Source organism: Urocitellus parryii (genome assembly GCF_045843805.1).
Source record: "Urocitellus parryii isolate mUroPar1 chromosome 3 unlocalized genomic scaffold, mUroPar1.hap1 SUPER_3_unloc_2, whole genome shotgun sequence".
In the NCBI taxonomy this organism is placed as follows: domain Eukaryota; kingdom Metazoa; phylum Chordata; class Mammalia; order Rodentia; family Sciuridae; genus Urocitellus; species Urocitellus parryii.
In genome coordinates, this window is record NW_027551783.1 from 190,677 (window position 1) to 207,418 (window position 16,742).

A 16,742-nucleotide genomic window follows, 5' to 3' on the forward strand; every position below is an offset into this window, starting at 1 on the left:
AGCCACGCCCACCTGCCTACAGCTCCACCCAGCGCATCCACACACTCTAGATGGACTGATCGGCTCACAGCCCTCACAGTCTAGCCATCCCACGTCTGAACATTGCTTCACTAATAGGAGGCTTGGGGAACCTCAGATCCAAACAGGACAAGGAGGGAGTGCCCTGGGGGCACTCTCTGCCACACCGTGCTGTAGGTCTCTCTCTGGGTCCCAGGCTGTCCATGACATCCTCTGAAACCAGGTTGGTGCTGCCAGGCCCCTCAGCTCCCAGACTCTGCCTCTACAGAACGGGTGACACACAGGTGCCCCCGAGGCGTCATGCCCGTGTCTCCAGATCAGCCACCTGAGCTGTGCCTGGGTCCCCTTGGGCCGTGGCTGGGCAGCTGCGGAGCACAGCACCAGGCTGTGGAGAGTGGACCTTTAAGGACCACGGGGCAGTGAATGCTGAGGTCCTAGAGGGGCCTCGCTGCCACCCTGGCCCTGTGGTCCTGCTCTGGCCTGCGGTGGAGGGTCCGGCTCCTCCTGATGTCCTGGTAGCTAGCACTTGGCCCTTCTCCCCAGTGAGCCCTGTAGCCCAGGTCGCTCTGGCCCACCCGGGCGCTCTCTCCTGAGCACACCTTTCCTTCCTTGACGTGGGGTGTTAGGAGGTTTCCGTGGCTGTGACACCTGAATGGATCGGGTTTTCAAGGAGGAAAGATTTACCTTAAGCTCATGGGGGCCGAGGTTCTGGGGCACGGCCACTGGGTCTCCTGAGCGAGGTAGTAGCCATGGTGGGAGGGTGTGGGGGCACAGCTACTCTTCTCCTCTGGACCCGCTCCAGAATGGTCCCTGTGCCCTGCTCACAGCCACGGGGACTCCTCAGGACTCCTCCAGCCTCCACCCAGGGACAGAACCACAGTGCCTGCTCCTCAGGACGCACCTGTCACCAAGAACTGCCCGAGGGCAGCCCTCACAGCAGCAGCCCCACGCCTCGTCCTGGTCTCCTGTCTCAGTCTTCCTCCTGCTGCTGTCACAGATGGATGACTTGTAAAGACAGGGAACCTATTTCTGAGGGTTCTGGAGGCCAAGATCAAGGTGCCGGTCTCTGGAGAGGGCCTTCTGCTACAGCGGCCATGGGGGATGGGAGACCAGGTCATTCTCATGAGACACATGAGGGCAACACCCTGTGACCTCTGGCCTGTTCCAGGTCCCACCTGTCAGCACTGCGGCTTGAGGATTTGCCCCGCCCAGGACACGTTCCAACCACAGCCCCTTCCCTGGGACAGTCAACGCAGGAGGAGAGTGAGAGCTAGGGGCGGCCTCCGGGGCTCCTGGGGAGGGTCCCTGGTGCTGCAAGAGAGCCCAGAGGCTGCTCTCTGCGCTCTAAGTGTCCAGGCTGGGACAGCAGTGGCCCTCTTGCTCCTGAATAGGGTGCTGTGAGCCTGGCGGGCCTCAGCGTGGCGCCTGTAGAAGCCACATGGCACAGAGCCTCGCAGAGCTGGTGCAGCCAGGCCCAGCCTGGTGGGAGGCAGGAGGACACGCTTCTTGGTGACTGGTGACATGGTGGCACACTGCCTCTGCCAGGGCTGCCTCGGGCGGGCACCAGCCACAGGGCAGGGCCCAGGGTCTGGCTCCAGGGGGACTCGTAAGTGCCGTGGCCCTGGCCCTGCAGCCCGACTCCAGGGATGCTCCTGCCAGCCTGGGGGCTGCTCTTCCGGGGCCTCGTGTTCTGTCATGTGACTTGGGGACTCTCTTTCTGCCAGAGCTAGGGCTTGGGTTTGGTCGTCCACTTCTGAGCTCAGGGGAGGGGCTGGATGTGGGTTGTCACAGACTCCATCTGTCTGTGAAGTCGGCGTGCCACAAGTCACAGAGCTGGGACGGCCAGACGCCAGCCTCAGTGAGCCCGAGAGCACCCTGCACGTGAGCGGAACCCGCGTGGCCCACCTTCCCCCTGGAAGACGAGAAGCTTTAATCAGCCCGCTCCTGGTTATCAGCCACACCTCTCGGTCTGCGTGGGGCTTTCCTGCACGTTCGTTCCATCTGCCTGTTTCCTGGGAGTGTTTCTACATGGTGCTGGGGTTATCACCTGGAGCATCCTGGTGATCAGACACGGGAGCCCCCTGGGCACCCCCGTTTCTTCTTCATCCTGGACTAGGAGGAAGTCCCTGTGACGTTCTCAGGCACTGCATCGGGTGTGGGGACCGTCCCTTCCTCCTCACCTGAGCCATCTGTCACTCTTCCTAAGGAGCAAGACTTGCCTGCCTTCGACCTTTCCACCCTGACCCTCCCTGCTGTGGGTGGTCACTTCATCAGGAGGCCAGCATGGCTCTGAGATTGAGCACAGAGGTGGCCCCTGCCAGGCCTCCTGCTTCAGACATGAGCTTCCTGTCCTGGCTCCCTGGGGGTCTGCCGTGTCCCCGGGGTCTGCTTGGAGTCAGGGCTGCAGTCACTGTGCAGGGCCACCAGCTCCCTCGTCCCCTCTGACTTCTCCACCGTTCCCATGAGGGTGAGCAGGGAACCAAGTCCTCACCTGGTGCCGTGGGCCTGGTGACAGGTTCTCGGGAGCCGTGGGGGTGGGGGTGGAAGCAGTGGAGAGTTCAGCAATGATTGCTTTTATTTAAAATTCGTGCCCCACGTGACCCTTCTTTATTTAACACCCCAACACACATCAGAGCTATTGACAATTATGTGGAACTTAGACTCATCTAATTATTCCTTGGGATCTCTCAGTTTTAAGGTGAACTGAATGACCCTTTCAGAGACATATTATTTCCCTGCTTTTCTACATTCTCAGCCCTAATTGGCTAAATGAAGGGATTGCTAAGTGTAAACCAGGTTCCGTGGCTTGTGCAATCAGCAACAGTTTTCTTTCAAATGAATTCAAGTCGAACTTGGCAAAAGGTGAAAGGAAGCGTCAATAATTCAAGCTAGTTATGTTTTTCTTTCCTTATTAAAGCAGTTAGATGATCTTTGTTCTTCCAAGACAGCTCCGAGGCCCATTAGGCCATCTGCAGCTTTGCTCCCTCACCTGTGTGCGCGGGCGGCAGTCATCCCTGGCTGGGATCTCACCCTGTCCTAGAGCGAGGAGGGGACCTTACAGGACTTGCAGAATCTGGCTCAGCCTTCTGAAGTCAGAGACCCCAAATCAGGGTCCTGTGGGTATCAGAGGCCACAGGGCTGGTGTCGGGGCCGGAAGGAGGTCCAGGGCCAGCAGCTGTGCCCAGCAGCCCTGCCGGGCAGGTTCCCACGCGCTCTCGTGGTGCAGCCGCCGCGCTGGGTGGAGGAGGTGCTGGAATTCCCCTGCTGGAATCTCCCAATCCCGTCCATCCTCCAGGCCATCACCACACTCCTCCTTTCTGGTCATCCCAGAGGCTGGACACCCAACGTGGAGCCCCAGCTCTCCTGGCCCCTCAGCAACCTGAGTCTCCCCAGGCCCCAGAGGCAGCGGGTGCCACGCCAACTTCATAGACAAGGAAACTTCATAGACAAGGAGGTGAGATGAGCCACGCGACACCACTTGGGGACAGGGGTGAAGCCACGGTCAGGGCCCTGCCTGCAGGACCTCAGGGGGATGCTGACACCACCCGACACTCCCACGGGCTCACATTGTGCAGCTGTGGGTGGAGTCTTCGATCCAGTTCTCCAACGGGGAGCCCGCGAGTGCCCTGTACCTATCCCCATATCCTTGGCCTAGAGCACTGGCAGATTCTGGAGTCCCTGTGAGTGTGGGCACTGAGGGCACACAGTGAAGCTGAGGGCACTGTGCCCGATAAGGATGGTATGTGGAGCCACTGACAAGCCCACAGTGGGGTGCTGCCCGAGGGGTGGGTGTGCGCTCTTCTGGCCCTGGTGTGTTCCCCCGCCCAGGCCATCGCTGCCTGCTGGGCTTTCCTGCACTGCACATGTGCTCTCCGTGTCTTCTGAGATCCGACTTCTCCGATCTTCAGGCACAGCCAGAGGTTAAATCTGCTTCTAGGAAGAACTAGCACCAGGGGCAGCACCACCGTGAAAACAACGTGTGTGTGCACCTGTGTGTGCATCTGTGTGTGACAGCATGTGTGTCTGCCTGTGTGTGCATGCACTTGTGTCTGATGTACATATTTATGGGGTGTGTGTTGGTGTGTGTGTGTGTGTGTGTGTGTGTGTTTGCTTGAATGTGTGTGTCTGGGCCACCATGAGCGTGGGAGGTGGGCAGGAGGCCTGGAAGGGCCTGCTGGCGGTGGCCCTGGTGTTACTTGGGCTGGCTCTGTGCCTGAGCAGGTAGACCTGTGCCACCCCACCAGGTGAGGACATCCCAGCAGCAACGCTGGCTTAGGGACTGCGGGGGTAGTGGGTGGGCCCTGGCCTCTGAGCCGGAACGTGGCTGGCCTTGGCTGCAGGAATAGCAAGATCTGAGGAGGCCAGGGCCTGTTCAGCATCCAGCCAGAAGCTTGGGTCTGACAAGCCTGGCTCTCCCTGCCCTCCTCTGAAGCCACGTGAGATGTCACCTCCCACCTAGACACCTGTCCTCTGCCTGTAGGCATCTCTTCTAGAACCCACGTTCACCTGGACCCACCTGCACATGCTCCTTTCCTGACCAGCTGCCTGGCCTGCCTTGTCCTCATGTGACCCTCCAGAGGCCATCTGTGAGGCTGTCCTCCTGGCCTCCCTCCTCCCCTGACACCAGAGTGCCATCAACTCTGTGACACAGCTTCAACAGGCTCTGGACACAGGGGGTCCCTAGGTTCGGCCAAGATGCTGGCCCTCCCACAGTGGCCAGTCCCAGCTCTGGGTGACCACTCCAGGAGAGGACCCTGGAGTCTGCAGTGCTCTGCACAGGTGAGTGGGCCGTGGCCTCGGCTCAGAACTTCCACCTCCGTGGTTTGAACACCTGCTCAGGAGGCACCTCGAGGTCTGCAGGAGAGAGGAGCTCACGTGTGCAGCACTGAGCCTCTTCTGCCACATCCCCTCCCCTGATCCCTCCTTGCTGAATTCAAATCCCAAATTCCCCACAACGGCGACCCAGTTTCAGGGCTGACATTCTGTGCTATTTTCCCCCACTTAGAGATGGATTATTTCTTTGCCCCTTGGAATTGATGATAATAGGGTTTTGCTGTACATATTCATAATTCTCTGGGCAAGTCATTTGGCCATATGGATTTTATAGAGCAGCATTTCTCAGACTTTAATGTGCACAGGTATCACCTGGGAGTTCTGTTCAAATGAGCGTTCGGTGGGTAGGTCTGCAGTGAGGTCCAACAGAGGCATGAGGGACAAGCTCCCAGGCCCTTGGGTCCCACCTGCCAAGGGAAGTCTGTTGGGGGACCTGGAGCCCCACAGCTCCCTCACTTTGAGCTCTGGATAATTCTTCTCAATTGCAGAGCACCATCTCTCTCCAAAAGTGACAAAGGGACTCACTTGCAGACCAGAGGTCTGTGGAAGGCCATTTCTCTCTGGCCACTCCTCACGCTCATTTATGCCTGTATCCAGCTGTACCAGGTTCCTCACCCTGTGTGCGGCCACCTTGTGCGGATGGTGTCCAATCCCCTGTCACTGTGTGAGTGTGAGGGGCCCCCCACCAGCTGCTGAGAGGACAGCAGCCCTTCACCAGATCCAGGTGCTCCGATGGCGTCTCCCGAGCTCCGTGAGCTGGCTCAGCCTCTGCTGCTGAGCCTGGCTCTGTCCTCAGGTAGTGTTGTGTACTGTGGTGGGAACTCACGGTCAGACCTGGACAGTCCTTACAGAGGAGAGACAGATGGGCCTCACCAAGTCACCACATTAGTCTCTGAAATGACTAGCCACTTCTCTGCCCCAAGCCCACCTCTTGGCCCATCCACCCCTGCATCCAGGAGGCTGAGCCCCATCTACGGCCCTCCTGGGTCACAGGTCCACCTCTTGGCCCTACCAGAACATGAGAAGCTATTGCCACTTGGGATGGATTCCAGAAGTCAGGGTTCCACTCAGCCATGACCCCCTGCCCTGCCATGGTGGACCTTCGTGGGTCCCTGCTGGCCACCCAGGTGAGGCTGATGGCTTCGTGCACCCGAGTTTCACCAACTTAGTGACAACAGCTCTCTACTTCTCAGCCCACGGTTCTGTCTGGGCTGCACAGTGAAATCACCTGTGCCGACTCCCAAATGCCCAGGCCCCGCCCAGAGTCAGTGCTGGCAGCCCGGGCATAGAATTCCCTTAAGCTCCCCAGCTTGGAAAGTGTAGCCAAGATTAAAATCTCAGTGGAGACAAGGCTTGACGTGCCGGGGAATAAAGACTTCTGAAACCTGGGCTCCACGGGATCTCAGAGCCCTTCCGACTTTCACCCCTTCCTTTCATGGGTGAAGGAACTTGCCCAGAGCCATGTGGAAAGTGGTAAGTCTAGAACACCAGGCACCTAGTTTGCAGCTCTGTGTTCTTTTTATAACACCTGATTTCATACATGTCGAAAGGGAAGCTAAACATCACAAAGCCACACAGCCCAGGGCACAGAAAGCTCCCTGGCAATTCTGGAAAGGAAGAAAAAAATACTTTGAAAATATCAAGGTTATTACCAGATGTCAAATGAATGTCATGAAAGCGCTTCAAGTGTTTTCAACACACTGAGACTAATTTAATTTATTTAAATGTCTTTGTTAGTGTGAGGAAGTCTTAGCACTGTGCCTTGTTGTTTCACCCACCACTAGTCACCTAAAAGCGACCTCAGACTGAAGTCCCTGCAGGATCTGTTCTACTGCAGCTGACCAGGGTTCAAGACACTTGGTCCTTCACAGTGTGGGGGTCAGAGTTGTGGCTGCCCTCCAGGGAGGCGCTTCAGAGTCGGGGGTCCTGTTCACCGCGACTCTCAGATTGAAGTTCTCGCTGAAGACTTCCAAGCAGAGCAGCACGTGTGTGTGTAAGTGACCATGAGAGTGCACATGTGTGGGTGTGTGCATGTGAGCATGAGTGTGCACAAGTGTGCATGTATGTGGGTGTGTGAATGTGCATGTGAGCATGAGCAACTCTGTGCACATGGCGTATGAGTGCAGATGTGTGCCAGTGGGTGTGTGAGTAGGTGTGGGGTGAAGTCGGTGTGGGCTTTGGCCTGCTGTCTTAACCCAGACCCTGGCCTCCCTCGGCCAGCTGGCTGATGCCTTTGACGTCAGTGCTGCTGTCCTGCTGGTCTCCTGGCCCCAGCTGTGGCTCTTGGTGGAAATGCCAGAGCCCTCTGCTTTGTGGTCAGCTCACCTCCCCCTCTTCCTAAGGTGCCGCTGGACCCTGGGTGGACTTTGCTGGCCCTGCACTCCTCTGCGCCCCTGCCCCTGCACAGAGGTCTGGCCGGGGCGGGGGCAGAGGCACGGTACTGGTTCCAGGGGCGGGGTGCCCGGCTGCTTGTTAGGTGGAGTTTAAAACAACAGCAGTCCGGGAGGACAGCCCTGTCCTGAGAGGGCCCAGCTCTGAGTTCCAGTTGTGACGGTAACCCTGTGTCCCCAGCAGTGACAGGACTCAAGTGCTTTAAAGGAAGTGTCTAAAGTCCTCCTGCTCGTACGACACCAGTCAGGAACCCTTTCATGTCTGACTCACTTAAGCTGGAGCCGTGACTTAACATCACTGTGTGCCTTTATATTATTGAAGTTTAAAGGAATGCCTTTCAAAACCAATGTTTGGCTCGCGATGAAAGGGAGCGAGCAGCTTATTCTAAGATACATTCAATAATTACATAAGTAACCCTTTAAATACTAGATATGCAAATACTGCTCTATTCTTCCTATAATTACTCTGTGTACACGGTTTGATAAAATCCCAAGATTGTAATACATGTTTATGGAGAAGATTAGCAAATATGATTTCATTCTGAATGGAAGAAGTGAGCTAGGAATTTGAGGCTTCGCAGCTGCGGTGCGTGGCTGTGTGGGGACGTTCGCTGGGAAGGGATGGCAGAGCCGGTGGGGGCTCTGGGCCTGACCCTGGTGGAGGGGACCGTGGCCTCTGAGGATCCCAGGTCCCCGATGACACATGCTCCCATGGAGGGAACAGTTCTATCCATCCACTGGGTGGGAAGTAACTGTGGGGTTCAGAGACCTCGTCCCCACCTCACTTGGTGCAGGGTGGGGGATCTGTCACATGCCCCCTTCCTCACATTGTCCCCTAACCCTGTGAGGAGGAGGAGTACAAGTGACATGGGCTCAGATCAGCAGGCTTCCCTTCTCCTCCCCAGAACACTTTTAGAAAGAAGCATTTTTCAGCGTGATTCATGCTCACTGTAAAGATAACCAAGGAATGCTGAGGGTGATTGCCGTTCACCTTTCCTGACCCCATAGACCAGAGAGGACACTGTTGGCAGCTCTGCAGGTATCCACCCGCACACTCCACCTGCGTGTAGAGGCACGCGTGTGTGAGCCCCGCTGTGCCTTTGAACTTGGGAGTCACGTGAGGGGCTCTGCTTTGTAACTTGCTTCATTCATTCCTGTGGACTTTCTGGCTTTCAGCTTGTCACTTGGACTATCTCCTGTAACTATGACAAAATGCCCAACACTGAGTACTTCATAAAAACAAAAGGTTCATTTATCTCACGGTCCTGGAGATTGAAATGCACAGCACAGCGTCCTCCGGGCTCTGGCGGGGCTCTTCTGGCTACGTCACCTGTGATAGGCCGCATCTTGGTGGGGCCTGTGGGAGAGGGAGAGGCCAGGTGGAAAGCCAGGCAGGCTGTGGGACCCAGAGGCTGTGTCCCTCTTTAAAGCAACTCACTCCCTTGGGAGCTAAGTCCCACGAGAGCTACACCGGTGCCTCGAGTGGCCCACCCCGATGGCCCACCCACTTGCAGCAGCCCCACCCCACAAAGGTGCACCACCTCAGCATGGCACACGGGGCCTGAGCTTCCCACACACCAGCTTTGAGGACCCAGTCGAGCCACACCCCAGCCACAGCGCAGCTCACGCAGGCCTGGCTCATGCCCCGACTGGTGAGGGCGGCCCGTCAGGGTGGGACCCGGGGGACCCTCCCATCTTCACCTTCACCCACACACTTGGGGCCAACCGGCAGCCCCTGGAGCTCCAGCTCCAGGCCACGGGAGACCCCTGGCCAGCCACGTGTGCGACGGACCCCTGGGCGCTCACTCACCCCCACGAGGACTTATCAGTCCACTTATCAGTGTGTACCAGCTATGCCCCAGGACAGGCACTGCGGGCACAGGCTCACGCTCCTGGGGGCTGACACTGGGGCACGCCACGGGTGATGAGCCAACGCACGTGGAAAGCGAGCAATTACGTGGCGCCTGGTGGAAAGTGCGATGAGGGAAACGAGCAGGGGGGAGACGAGGTGCTGCTGCGTGTGGAGGGGGCAGCAGTAAGGGAGGTCCTGAGCAGACAGGTAGTGTGGTCCAGGTGGAGGTCACCGAAAGCCCTGGCTGGGAGCTGGAGGTTGGCAGGAAGCCGGAGCCCTGGAGTGGAGAGAGAGGAGCAGGGACGGTGAGGGCGGGGGGCGTTGCGGGGCATCTGGGCCCAGGCCAGCCCTGGGCTTTTAGGCTGCGTGGGTGTGGAGACTGGGGCGTCTGAGCAGAGGGCAGTACCAGGAAGACCCTGGGCCTGGCTCGGAGACGGACTGTGGGAAGCCCCTGAGAAGCTGAGCGGGGGCTGTCAGGGTACCAGCCCAGGCCACAGAGCAGGGAAGGCCAGGGAAAGCCAGGGAAGGCCAGGGAAGGCCAGGGAGGCCAGGGAAGGCCAGGGAAGGCCAGGGAAGGCCAGGGAAGGCCAGGGGAAGGCCAGGGAAGGCCAGGGAAGGCCAGGGAAGCAGGGAAGGCCAGGTGCAGTCGCAGAGAGGGCAGCCGGGCTCAGAACCCTGTGAAGGCGGAGCCGGCGGGATTCCTGGGCCCATCAGGGACAAGGAAGCCACTGTGGACTTAGGGGAGGAGAGTGCGGGAGAAGAAGGTGGATGGAGGGAGGGTGACCAGGAGGGTCTCCACTGAGCAGAGTTGGCTTCCGGACACACAGTGTGAGCTTGGAAGAAGACCCACTTCGGGTCTTCAGATCTGGGGAGTGCGGCTGAGGAACCGCAGCAAGGACAGATGAGGCCGAGTCCAGCCAGGCAAGACGGGCAGAAGGAGGTGAAAGGAGCGGGCAGCCCAACACGGGGCTTCCGAGCAGGGAGGACAGAGAGCTGTGCAGACCAGCGGCCGAGACCAGCTCTCTGCTCCCTCGAGCCCAGCCTGGGGAGGCGGGCAGTGCGGGTCCAGGGTGTGGCTCACTCTGGAAAGCTAGCCTCGCCTGTCGTGGGTGGGTGTGGGCCCGTGAAGGCGCTCCAGGATGTCCTCCTGGGGGGTGGTGTCTCGGGGAGGGACAGTGCCCGAGACCTGGCTGTCTCCAGAGGGTACAGCCTGGTTTGCAGTGTGAAGGGGAAGCATCTAGTGACCGGCTGTCTGACCTCCAGGAAAGGAAAGAGGACGGAGCTTCCGTTCCCTCATCTCCAGAGTGGGGATGGAAATGGCATCTGCCAGTTATGAGGAGCAGAGGCGGGAGGCGGCTGCTGGGAGCCAGGCAGCACGACGCTGAGATGTCACGCTGCCCGGCTCTCTACCCCAGCACTTCCCTCCTCGTGTTAGTGACGTTGGCACTTCTGCTTTCCCTGCGGCGGCAGGTCAGTCACACCGAAGCCTCCAGTCCCTGACGGACAGCGCCTGGAGACTTCGGGCCACGTAGACACGTGGACACCGCTGCCTTTGGCTTCCCCACGGCCCTCTCTTCTCGGTAGGTTGCCCCACGGGGATCTCTGCCTCCTCACAGGGACTCACATGTTCACTCTCTTCTGGAAGCCTGTGGGCTGGGCTGAGATGCCTTTCATCACGCCTGGGATGGGGACCCTTATCAGGAGCAACCGTGTCACTGTGAGTCATGTTCGACGCTCTCTTTCTTTCTACTTTCTACTTCTTTCTACACCCCCCACAAACCCCTACTCTGGATCTGTTGCCCTTGTCCCCAGGTCACACCAGCAGCTCTGTCTCTCCATGTTGCCCTTTGCTGTCCGAGTCTCTCAGCCAAGCACAGCCCTGGCTGTCGGAGCCGCAGGCCAGGGCACCCCGGCCTGTTAGTGGGAGCTGGTTAAAGACGGTTCCAGAGTGGTGAGCCGCCCGGCCCAGGCAGAGCGAGGCTGGACCCAGAGACCCCGAGACCCACCCACACTGGCTGCAGACCAAACAACCTGCCTTGACAGGAGACGGCGGGAGGTGGGGTGCTCTGAGGAGCCTCCTGTGGCCTTCAGCCTGTGGGGTCAGCCGGCTGCCAGGCCCGGGTGTGTCGTCGGCACCTACCAGGCCAGGGAGGGCGGTTGTGCGGTGGCCCTGGGGTGAACCCAAGGGCAGCGGCATCCAGACAGCGATTTGGGTGGGAAGGAACCCCTGCTGGGCCACCCGGGTCCCTCCATCGCCCACACAGTGACAGGCTCCCACTTATCACTTCTCTAGAGCCGATTTTGTCCATCTGCTGTGGACTGAATGTCCATTCCCCCAGTGGGATGGTGTGGACAGGGCCTTCGGGAGTGATCGGGTGAGGTCCCGAAGGAGGGGCCACAGCAGGATCAGCATCCAGGTGAGAAGAGGAAGAGGGCCAGCACTCCCCTCAGCACGTGGGGACAGGGCACAGGACGGCAGGCCAAGCCAGGAAGGGCCCACGCCTCAAACATGACCGGCCGCCCCGACTGGGACCATGATAAGGAAACCCTGCTGTCCAGCCCCTGTCCCTGCCACCTGTCTGGGAGCCCAGGTGGAGATGTTGGTCCTGTGCTGTGAACCGTGGCCAGGGTGACCGAGAAACTGAAAGTTCTGATTTGACTCAGTTTTAATTAATCTAAATGGGAGTTTAGATCGTCTCCTGGGACTCATGGCCACTGCATTGGGCAGCACGGGGGTGAGGGACACTGACTCACCTGCCTGGCCCAGCATCGAGGAGTGGGCTGCAGGACTGACACACCGGGGGAGGCCCCTCACTGTCACCGAGCCCCACGCCTCCCACGTGCTCCTGAGAGGCCGACAGACGCGCCTCTTTAAACGCTTCTCTGTGCCGTGGGGCCTGGTTCTGCTCCCACCACGGTGTCAACCTCCCTCACGGCCATCAGAAACCCAGGCCGTGGCAGCGCCCCCTCGTTGCCAGGACTGGTGAGACCTGGCCTCGGCCCCCAGAGTGCCACCTGCGGCTCTCTGTTGGTGTGTGTCCCCAGGGGGCTGATCAGGTTTCTGCGACTTCAAGGGAACAGCTGGGGACAGCCTCGTAACCCACCCACCAGACCCGCACTGAGGCCTGTCGTGCAGTGACTCAGAGAGAAAGTAAGGTCATTCCTCCCTGAGAGGCCCAGGGACAAAGACCCTGGACGCTGCTTCCTGAGTGGCCACCAGGAAGTCCGGCAGCTGTTCTTGTCCAGCTTGAGGTTTAACTAATTGAGGAAGCCCCACAGGCTGTGGGCCACCATGTGGCCAGGGCTGCCCAGGGCACTTATTTTGAGGTCGGGGCAGGAGGTCCAGCTATCAAGGCGCTGGGAAGTGTTGCAGGATTCTGAGGGTCTGCGCATCCCAGGAGAGGCCACGGTGGGCTAGGAGTCAGGAGCCGTGACCTCAGGATAACCTCCTTCCTCCCCGACTCCCTGCTGAGCGGGCCGACACCTCTCGGGTCCCCAGGGGAGGTCTGCACAGTGCGTGTGCTGGATGGAGAGCACAGGGGGCACCCCAGAGACCCTGCTACTCTTCTTCCTGCGGATTTCCTTGGCTCTGGCCACCTGGAACTTCAGAGGGTCGTCATGGGTCAGTGGAGAGGGGGCAGCCTCTCCAAGTCCATCTCCTTGTGGAACCTCCAGAGGACAATGGAGCTCACACCCCTGTGCTAACCGCCAGGGCGTTCCAAACCTGAGGGAGCTCCAGAGAAGGACCGTTTTAAACCAGTTTGGTTTTCATGGGTTAGAAGAGCTTTCTCTGAGAGTACCCTCTGTTCGCAGCTGCCTTCCCTCGCGCAGGGGCAGAGCATGCAGGTTCTCTGCCGAAGTCTGCGGAAGGAGGTAGAATTCACCTGATTGTAGGCCAAGGTCAGGCTCCGGCAGGAGTCTAGGAGGGCAGCAAGGGAAGCCAAGGGACACTTGTGAGTCAAAACCCAGAATTCAAAGTGCATTTCAAAAAGCAAAACTAGTAGCATGTCTCACTGTGTGCTTCTGAAATTTAAGCTTGCAAACTCAGGGAATAGTTGGAAACTTGCATCTATACATTTTAGTAAAATCACAGAATTGAAAACAAAATAAATTATACTCTGTGACCTATCAAAATCATACTTGTTTAGGGAGGAAGGACAGTCAAAGTGGGGGCCACCCAGGCAACCGCAAAGCAGGAGACGGTGATCACACACACCCTCCCCTGTCCCCTCCCCTGGAGTGACCGCTGCTCACTGGGTGAACCTGGCCTCTCTCCTAGCAGCGGAGTTGCTCTGGGAAGGATTCATCCATAAGACAAAGGAACTGGTAGCGAAGATGCCCTTGAGCCATGACTCACTGCGACTGGGCTCGGCCCCTCTTCTTAGGCAAGGATGCTGCAGCCCAGCTGGCAGAGTCACCTGCCTGACACCACACATACCTGGTGGCAGCCCCAGGAGGCAGCCCCAGCCTCCACCCCTCCAGCAGGCTGCCTGTCCTCCTCCAGAGAAGTCCATGTTTTACTGTGAACCTATGAGAACAAGGGTGAGGGTCTCCAAGAGGGTCCCAGACCTATGGAGAAGAAACCGGGTGCAGACGCTGGTGCCCAAGGAGAATCAGGAGCAGTTCGCACAGCGGGAGGCTAGGCTCAGCAGAGGCTTTTCATTTCAATTTTGGAGGCACCAAGGGTAGGCTGGAGTGTAATTTTCCAGGCTTGTGGTCGACTGCATTGATCCTCTGAAGCAGATGGAAAAAGAAATGGCTTCTATTCAGGTGAATGACAGTTTTTGTGGATGCTATCGACTGGCTGGGGTTCTGAACTAGAAGTTTCTGGTTGTGATGTGAGTGGTGTGGACGTGGCCAGAGCCTCAGCTGGCTTCTCTGTGCTGCATCTCCTCTTCCAAGTAGGGCTCTCCAGGGGCTGTCTGCAGCTTGTCCATGCAGGCACAGCTTGGACCTGGAGAAGCGGCTCGTCCTCAGGCAGAGGTGAGGATCCCGCCCAGCTCCATCTCAAGCCTCAGCACCCAAGTGCATTTGCAGTTCCTGACGTTTATTTGAAACAAGAGAGACATTTTGCACCTTTTGATTTTCATGTAATATTCCAGACTATAATTACCTGTGATTGACATAGGGATCTATTTCACCCCAAGCAAAAATAGAGCATGTGGATTCTGTCCCCGTGCCTGCACCTCTTTCTCCTGCCAGTGAGGAGGCCTGACGGTGCCTGGGATGTCCCTGCCTGTCTGAAGACCTTGCTTGGGAAGGGATGGAGATGTGGCCTCAGGAGGAGCTGAGTGCTAGGGCGATCGTCCTGGGTGGCGTGCGTGCCTCCCGGTGGCCCTGTGCCCACAGCCCTGCTGTGCCGTTGTTTCTGGGGACGGTGATGTCCTTCCACATCTTCCTGGTAGTGGTGGTAAAGGCAGGTTGAGCCTGGAGCAGCATCGCAGCTCTCAGGAACAACGGAGGCTGCTGCAGAGACACCCACCCACCTGGGCTCCCGTCCTCCTCCCCAGATTGCTGGCTTCTGGGAAGGGGGACTGTCCCATATTCCGCATCTAGGGGTGGTGGCAACCAGGGTCACTCTGCAGCCTGGGTGGACTTGTGCCGTGGAGGTCGAGGGTCCAGGAGGGCTGAGGGCTGCTTTCACCTGGACTTCAGGCTTGGTTTCACCCATCAGGCTTCGATGTCTGGCTTGTTTGTTGACTTTCAAGCCGGGGGCACAGGACAGAGTGAAAGTACTGAGTGGTACTAGGTTTGACGGATGCTTACTCCACAGTTCTGAAATGCAACCGGAGTCAGGGCTGTTGAGCCACCAACAGGTGACGTCCACCCTCGGGACAACCTGGAGGTGGGTAGAAACTGATGTGGAGGCCAAGAAGTGTAGAGGTGGGGGCTTCCTTGCAGCCTGAGCCGATGCTGGCCGGGCTGGTCGGGAGCCGCTCCAGGGGAGGACTGGCTCGCTGTGTGTTCTGCTTGCAATTGGGCCTGCGCATGCGCCTGATGGGGACCAGAGATGCCCCCCACTGCTTCCTGCTTGGACAGGCTGACGGTTCCCTTCCTCCTTCTCAACCCTCACCTCATCTTCACTACCACCTTCCCCTTCTCCACTACCAGCCCAAGGTCCACTAGGCCCCCAACCCCACTCTCCAGCTCTGACACCACTGCAGCTGCCTGCCCACCGGCCCACCAAGGGGGTGGTCTTCCAGGTCTGCACTCCAGCTCCACCACCAAGAGGCCCTTCCCCCGCCCGCGGCCACCCCCCAGGCCATCCCCACTGCACACCCCATGGCACTGACCACCATCCCAGGGCTGGCCTAGGAGTCGCCTCTTCTGTTGCCCAACTCCCCTGCTGGGCCACGACTCTTCCTCAGGGTCATCTTGCTGACCAGGACAGCAGGTCTGCCGCTGGCCTCTAGACCACAGAGACCAGCACTGCTCAGCAATCAGCTGTGCACAGGACGAACCCACAACACCACCAAGAACTGCGAGAGGCCAGCAGAGCTGAGGACCAAGCCCCGCTGCCCGGACAGACTCCGAGGGCCGCCATCTCCGCCCTTGATCTCTGGCACACTGGCGCTCAGCAAGCACTGGTCCAACATCGTTGCATAAAAGTCCTTCACCCACAGCAGCCTCCGCGTCTGTCACCACAGCAGTGGGTCCCTGACCTGTGGAGCTCGCATCACCAGCGGAGAGACCCTCAAGGAGGCGTGTCTGCCTCTCAGCCCCGCAGGAGTGCCGCCTGAACAGGGCTGGCTCCACGTTCGGAGCCTAGATCAAGGGCTTAGCAGGAGGTTTGGCCTCGTGGCGTTGTTTCTGTTAGGTGAAGTGCATCTCGTCATTTCAGCCCAGGACTTGCCCCAGTGTGTAGCACTGAGCACAAGGGGCAGGGAAAGCTGCATCGTTCCTCCAGCACTGAAATGCCCCGACTCAGGAATCGCCGATGAGGAACCTCTTATCACGGCTTCCAGGGAACTGTTCTCCTGTTTGTCCACAGCGATTTCAGAAAGAAGAAAACTGACTTAATGCCAAGGAGCCTCCTGCTGCTGAGATGGGAGACTGTGAGAGGAGCCAGGCCGAGAGGAGTGCTTCCTGGGAGCAGGCCTGTGAAGAAGGTGGGTTCCTCCCGAGCCACTGAGGGCACACAACATGGAAACCTGCAGCACACTTCTCGCCAGGGGACAGCCAGCCAGAGCTGAGGCCTTCTCCACAGTGCCCGCGCCTGTGGAATCTACTGGCGGACTGCCTTGGTCTCCCGAGGAATTTTAAGTCTTTATTATTTTATTTGCAGGAATTTTTAATGATGGGTTAGTTTATTTTTTCAGCTATATTGAGGGATAATTGATCAATAAAAATTGTACCTATTCAGGACATTAAACTACGGTTGTGAGATCATGACCACACATGAACGAGCATATTCATCACCTCACATAGTTATCTGTCTTGTATGGTAAGAATACTTCAGATCGCCTCCTTTAGTCAATTTCAAGATTACGAATATGGCATCATCCACTAGAGTCACCATGCTGTGTACTGGGTCTCCAGAACTTTTTGTATCCTTCGACCAGCAGGACCCCGTGACCCACCCCCAGCTCTCGCGACCACTGCTCTGCTCTGTTTCTGTGAGTCTGATTGATTAACTGCCACTCACAAGG

At 58.2% G+C, this 16,742-nt stretch overlaps 1 pseudogene; it reads left to right on the top strand.

Annotated features, from left to right (window-relative positions):
- The first annotated feature begins 16,586 nt into the window (after positions 1-16,586).
- The window catches only part of LOC113176365 (DNA repair-scaffolding protein-like), a 64,598-nt pseudogene continuing 64,442 nt past the window's right edge, over positions 16,587-16,742 (top strand).